The sequence below is a fragment of the Sapajus apella genome, unplaced genomic scaffold (assembly GCF_009761245.1).
Source record: "Sapajus apella isolate SASKATOON/1434 unplaced genomic scaffold, GSC_monkey_1.0 scaffold49, whole genome shotgun sequence".
Classification (NCBI taxonomy): Eukaryota; Metazoa; Chordata; class Mammalia; order Primates; family Cebidae; genus Sapajus; species Sapajus apella.
Window position 1 is genome coordinate 830,292 of NW_022436989.1, and position 7,435 is coordinate 837,726.

Sequence of the window (7,435 nt, forward strand, 5' to 3'; positions counted from 1 at the left end):
AAAAAAAAAAAAAAAAAAAAAAAAAGAAAAGTCAGTGTCTTGGTCTGTTGCCCAGGCTGGAGTGCAGTGGTGGGAACACAGCTCACTGCAGTCTCAAACTGGGCTCAGGCAGGTGCCACCATGCCAACTAGTTGATTGTTTTTGAGACGAAGTCTTGCTCTTTTCACCCAGGATGAAGTGCTGTAGTGGGATCTTGGCTTACTGGAACCTCCTCCTCCCAGGTTCAAGAAGCAATTCTCTGCCTCAGCCTCTTGAGTAGCTGAGATTACAGATACCTGCCACCACGCCCGGCTAATTTTTGTATTTTTAGTAGAGACAGGGTTTCACCATCTTGGCCAGGCTGGTCTCAAACTCCCGACCTCATGATCAACCCAGCTCACCCTCCCAAAGTGCTGGGATACAGGTGTGAGCCACTGTGCCTGGACTTATTTTTTCTTTTTAATGTTTATTGATACAGCCTTCCTATGTTGCCCAGACTGATCTCAAACTCTTGGCCTCAAGCAATCCTCCTGCCTTGGCCTCTCAGTGTTGGGATTACAGGCGTAAGCCATGACACCTGGCTCGTTTATGTTTTTTTTTTTTTTTTTTTTTTTTTTTTTTGAGACGGAGTTTCACTCATGTTACTCAGGCTGGAGTGCAATGGCGCGATCTCGGCTCACCGCAACCTCCGCCTCCTGGGTTCAGGCAATTCTCCTGCCTCAGCCTCCCGAGTAGCTGGGACTACAGGCATGCACCACCATGCCCAGCTGATTTTTTGTATTTTTAGTAGAGACGGGGTTTCACCATGTTGACCAGGATGGTCTCGATCTCTTGACCTTGTGATCCACCCGCCTCAGCCTCCCAAAGTGCTGGGATTACAGGCTTGAGCCACCGCGCCCGGCCTCGTTTATGTTTTATATACAATTTATAACCTGAAGCTAATTTTGTACAGTATTTTAAAGAACATGATGTAACCATCACATGAGGTCAAGTGTGCAATTTTCTGCTTGTGGCATCATCTTGTCACTTGGCCAGTGAGCCAGCGGCCTGCATTTCTCTCTCCTGGCCTTGGGGCTGCAGTCTGTCCTTCCCAAATATGCTAACTGAACCCTGCTACCTGTTAAGATGCTCTTAGCCTGATGAGAACCTTTCACTAACACCTTGTCTTCTTTGTTTGCTTTCAGAGACAGGGTTTTGCACTGTTGCCCAGGCTAGATGCAGTGGTGCAATCATAGCTCACTGCAGCCTTAACTTCCTGAGTTCAAACAATCCTCTCAAGGCCAGACACAGTGGCTCATGACTGTAATCCCAGTACTTTGGGAGGCTGAGGCAGGTGAATCACTTGAGGTCAGGAGTTCAAAACCAGCCAGGCCAAAATAGTGAAACCTCATCTCAACTAAAAATGCAAAAATTAGCTGGGCGCGGTGGCGTGCACCTGTAGTCCCAGCTACTCAGGAGGCTGAGGTAGGAGAATTGCTGGAGCTCGGGAGGCAGAGGTTGCAGTGAGCCGAGATCATGCCACTGCACTCCAGCCTGAGCGACAGAGGAAGACTCTGTTTCAAAAAAAAAAAAAAAAAAAAGTCCTCTGGAGTAGCTAGGAATCTAGATGTGAGCCACCATGCCTAGCTAATTGTTTTATTAAGTTATTGATTTTTCGTAGAGATGTGCCTAGGCTGGTCTTTAACTCCTGGGCTCAAATGATCTGCCTGCTTTGGCCTCCAAAGTGCTGGGATTACAGGCATGAGCTACCATGCCTGGCCCACTTTGTTGTCTTGAAAGAGTCATTGTAACATGTGACAGTGTTCATGAAAAAATCAAGATGCTACTGATTAAAGAACAGTAAAGCGGATGTTATCCAAGTGGCCAATTGGGTTAAGTATAGGGACCACCACAGTGATGCGTTACACCAGCGAAGAGAGATTGGGCGCAACTCTGAACACAAGTAAAGGTGGAAATCTATAGCTAAGGAGCAGGGTGGCAGTCAGCAGATAAATTACTAAGAAGAAACACCACAGGTCGGGGGGATTCTGGCTAAACTGGCCTAACAGGATTCTTGCTGAAGGCAGGCCATGGTGATCAGATACCACGTCACCAGAGGTATGATGGAGGATAAGGAACTCAATCAGATATCACGGTGATCAGAACCAGTGGTGCAGGATTCTGACTAGACTGACAGCAGGACTAGACAATGCAGAGAGAAATACAGAAGCCCAGGCCGGGCGTGGTGGCTCACACCTGTAATCCCAGCACTTTGGGAGGTTGAGGCAGGTGGATCACGAAGTCAAGAGATCGAGACCATCCTGGTCAACATGGTGAAACCTCGTCTCTACTAAAAATACAAAAAATCAGCTGGGCATGGTGGCACGTGCCTGTAATCCCAGCTACTCAGGAGGCTGAGGCAGGAGAATTGCCTGAACCCAGGAGGCAGAGGTTGCAGTAAGCCGAGATCGCGCCACTGCACTCCAGCCTGGGTAACAAGAGCGAAACTCCTTCTCAAAAAAAAAAAAGTACAGAGGCCCAAAAGCAGGACTTGAGGAGTTCAGGGAGCATGGGTAGAGTCAATAGCAGCCTGCCTTTTTTTTTTTTTGAGATAAAGTTTCCCTCTTGTTGCCTGGTGGATCTCAACTAAGCCTGAAACAAAACATAAAAGATGCCACTTTGGAGCCATCCCTGGCTGATGGCAGGGCAGGGAAGTGCAAAGCTAATGTGGGTCTGCTGACTGTCCTGCCAGTTCTTCCCCAAATGCACGGTGCCCTATTCACCGGCAGGCCTCCCCTCCTAGCTGTGAACACCTCTGCAGGGATTGAAGCTTCTTGTTCTTGGGGTTCAGAAGATGACACCCCAAAATGAAGACCTCAGTAGAAGCCTCAGAAGCAAATTTTCTCTCTGACCTTCTCCTGCCTTCCTGTCTCTGGCCCCTCATTTTCCCCTGAGGTCAACAATAGAAACTAGAATTATTCTTCTGCAAAGTGAAACCAGAACCCCTCTTCCCTAAAGCCAGCCATATAGCTAAAAACATTAATCTAATTTTCTCCCCACCTTTCTGTATAAAAACTGACCACAAATAAACCATCTGGGCTGGGCACAGGAGCTCACACCTGTAATCCCACCACTTTGGGAGGCTGAGGTGGGTGGAACATGAGGTCAGGAGTTCAAGACTTGCCTAGTCAAGATGAACTCCGTGTCTACTAAAAATACAAAAAATTAGTTAGGTGTCGTGGTGTGCGCCTGCAGTCCCAGCTACTAGAGAGGCTGAGCCAGGAAAATTGCCTGAACCCAGAAGGCAGAGGTTGCAGGAAGCCGAGATTGCGCATCGCACTCCAGCCTGGGCAACAGGGCAAGACTCCGTCTTTAAATGAATAAATAATCTGACTACCTTTTTTGATTGTAGGTCATAAGACACCCCCACCATTCCACAGAGGGCCTGCTCTGTACTCAGAAGCCATGCTGCACAGGGAGGCCAGGAAAAGCTAAACAGAGGCCCCGCGGGGCTTCCTCACTCAGTCTGCATGAGGTGAGGCCTTCTGCCCGGTCGTTTCTCTGCATAGCTATCTACACGTTGTTGAACCACAGCATAAAAATAGACATTTTCCCTGTGTCTTTTGCTCTTCATTCTGAAGGCTCCTGAGTCAAGTAAAACTATGATCAAATCAATCTGTATGCCTTTTCTCCTATTCATCTGACTTTTGTGAGTTGATTTTCCAGCAGACCTTCAGAGGGCGATTCCCTTGGCTGCCACACTGTCTTGTTGGTGGGAGGGGACTTACCAGGGAGGCTTTCTGTTCCTCTCCCTGGGAGGTAACCGCCCACCTCTTTGCATTACTGTCAGTCTCATTCATTTCACCTTCCTGTTGCACCCGTGGGGTTTCCAGGTCATCCAGAATAAGCCCCACTTGCTCACGCTTGAGTGAGGCTGCTTGCTGTCATTTGATACCCAGCAAATGCCAAGTTGAATTAACTCAGAGGGAGAGAAATAAAGGCACTGAGGTCTGTTGGCAATTATCTTGATATTCCAGGAGACAACTGAACAAAAGGCTACCAGAACTCAAAAGAGCTGATGGATCAGAGTTGGGGGACATTGTAAATTTTAACCAGTGAGGTGTGGGAACTAAAAGGCAGGGGAAAGCCAGTCATGGAGGTGCGCGCCTGCAATCCCAGCTACTCGGGAAAATCCCATGGGCCTGGGAGTTCAAGGCTGCCTGGGCAATGTGGCAAGACCTCACTTCAAAAAAAAAGTGTTGCTGGGAAAAGCTGAAGGTGACAAGCTTCGAGCCCCACGCAGGGGCTCAGATTTGTCTACAAGATACTCAGTGTGAACAGACTGGTAACAGTCATCACAAAACACGCAGAAACGCAGGAGGGCAGCAAGTTTCCTAACACCATTGGTCAAGTCAGTGGGTGTAAGAGGGTGCGTGCACACAGGCCTCTGCTCAATTCCGAGGGCTGCTGTCCTGTCATGAAGCCAGCGGCCTGAAACAACAGTCAGAAATCAAGGCATCTGCAGGGCCACCCTGTCCCCGAGGCTCTGAGAACGGACCCTTCCTTGCCTCCTCCTAGACTCTGGTGATTGGCAGCCATCCGTGGTGTTCCTGACCTTGTACACACCCCTCCAAGTCTCTGTCTCTATCATCACATGGCCTCACAGGGACACCAGTCATTGGATTTGGGGACTACTCTAGCTCAGTCTGACATTTATTCAGTAAAATCTGAACTTGATTACATCTGCAAATATTCTGCTTCCAAATTAAGTTCACATTTTCAGGAACCAAAAGTTAGGACGTAAACCTTGTTAGGGGACACAGTTTACCCATTATTAAGACTCTCCCTGCCACTCCTATTTGCACATGCAGTGAACTGGGCCTGAAGGAATGAGGACGGAAGAAGACTGGCAAAATTGAAAAAACAGCAGCTACCAAGTGCTAAGGAATTCCTGCAACAGATCATGCTATGGTTATAAGATTTAGTGGCCTGGCACAGTGGCTCACACCTGTAACCCCAAGACTTTGAGAGGCCAAGGTGAGAGGATGCTTTGAGCCCAAGAGCTTGAGACCAACCGGAGCAATACAGTGAGACCCCACCTCTACAAAAAATGTTTTAAAATTAGCAGGGCATGGTGGCACATGCCTGTAATTTCAGCTACTTGGGAGGCTGAGGTGGGAGGATTGCTGGAGTCCAGGGTGTAGAGGCCACAGTGAGCTGTGCCTGCACCACTGCACTCCAGCTTAGGCAACAGAGAGAGATCCTGTCTCAGAGAAATAAATAAATACTTAAAGTCCTTGCAATATTTGGAGACTAGGGAGGAATTTAGAATACTTAATGTTGGAGCACAAATAATTGGCAGGTGGTGTTTGTATTAGGGTTCTTCAGAGAAACAGAACTAGCAGGATACAGACAGAAACAGATAGATTCAGAGGATATTCAGTATGAAAACTGGCTTGGATAATTATAGAGACTGAAACGTCCCATGATATCCAGTCTGCAGGCTGGAGAACCAGGGAAGGCCGAAGGCCTAAGAAACCAAAAGGCCGCTGTCAGGGTATGAAGGTGCAAGAACCTGGAGCCCCAGTGTCTAGGCCAGGAGAAGATGGGTGCTCCAGCTCAGGAAGTACGGAGAATTCCTCCCTCATCTGCCTTTTCACTCTCTCTGGCGTTTGGCAGATTGGATAATGCCGGCCCACATCAGTATCTTCATTACGCAGTCTCATTCAAACACCAGCCTCTTTGGGAAACCCCCCACAGACACACCTGGAATGATTGTTTTACCAGCTATCTGGTCATCCCTTAGCCCTGTCACGTTGACACCTAAAATTAATTATTACAGTGTTCACTGGCAGAAGGGCAGACTACGATACACTAAAATGAGAGATGTCAAACACTATCAAGTTTAAAAGTTTATATGCAGCTAACGGAGGAGGAGGAAGGACTGTGATGAGCAATCACCTCTGAACTGTCTCTAACTCTGCACTGGGTACAGAATATGTACTAGATTCTGTTTCATCCATTTGAGCCAGGTGTTGTATCAATGGTTTATAAATGGAAAAATTAGCCTATCACTTCCCACTACTTAAGTAACACACACAGTAAGGGGACAGAGCTAGAATTTCCCTGTACCTGGGTCTGACAGAGGGAAAATACCCAGGACAGCATGGCTTAAACTGCACCTTAGTGAGCAGGCTAGAGAGATGTTGAGGCAGGAAGAAGTCTGAGCTCTGAGCTGCAATCAGGACACAGATTGGGGTGTGGGATCCAGGATGAGGTCTCTGCTCTGAGATGGAATCAGGATATAGGTTAGGGTTCCTTTTTCTTCTTTTTTGAGGCACAGTCTCGATCTGTCGCCCAGGCTAGAGTGCAGTGGCAAAATCTCAGCTCACTGCAACTTTCTCTTCCCGGGTTCAAGCAATTCTGCCTCAGCCTCCCCAGTAGCTGGGACTACAGGCGCCCGCCACCACGCCCAGCTAGTTTCTGTATTTTTAGTAGAGACAGGGTTTCACCATATTGGCCAGGCTGTTCTCAAACTCCTGACCTTGTGATTCACTCGCCTCAGCCTCCCAAAGTGCTGGGATTCCAGGCGTGAGCCACTGCACCCAGCCTAGGTTAGGGCTTCTAGGCAGTATTGCACAGAAAAAAATAAATCTAAGGCACAATGAGGCTGCCAGACTTTATATCAATTGGCAAATACTAGATGTGAGGAGAGAAATGCCGAGATGTCAAAGGTGACTTCAGTTTCAGAAAATGCTATGGAAAGAGCAAGGTGGCAGGAAGCTGAACGGAATTGACAGCTGTTTTGTTTGAGACACAGTCTCGCTCAGTCGCCCAGGCTGGAGTGCAGTGGCACAATCACAGCTCAACTCCGCAGCTCAAGCGATCTTCCTGCTTCAGCCTCCCAGGTAGCTGGGACTACAAGTGTATGCCACTTGCCCAGATGATTTTTAAGCTTTTTGTGGAGACAGGTTCTTGCTACGTTGCCTAGGCTAGTCTCAAATTTCTGGACTCAGGCAATCCTCCTGCTTTGACCTCCCAAAGTTCTGGTATTACAGACATGCATGAGCCACCATGCCCAGCCAGACAGTTACTTTTTAAATTTTCCTAACTGTCATGGTATACAAGGAATAGTTGGACATAAAATTCCAGAACTGTGAGTAAGGATGTTTTCCCCCTTTACTAGATCAACCAAAACACTGTCCTACAATACACAGGATCTGCATTTACTCACCCAGGAACCAATCACCCCATTTGAGGCATGCAGCAAACCCTTCTTTCCTGGAAGGCAAATTCCAAACTCTACTCAAGGCTCCAACTTCCTGGGATGGTGCTGAGAATTCAGCAGTAAAATACAGACAATATATCCAGCAAATGAGTGATTCAGCAAATGCTGAACAGACTCTGTACAAAGTGTGCTTCCTCATCCCTCCCTCACTCAGACACACACACACACACACCCCTGTAACACTGGGTC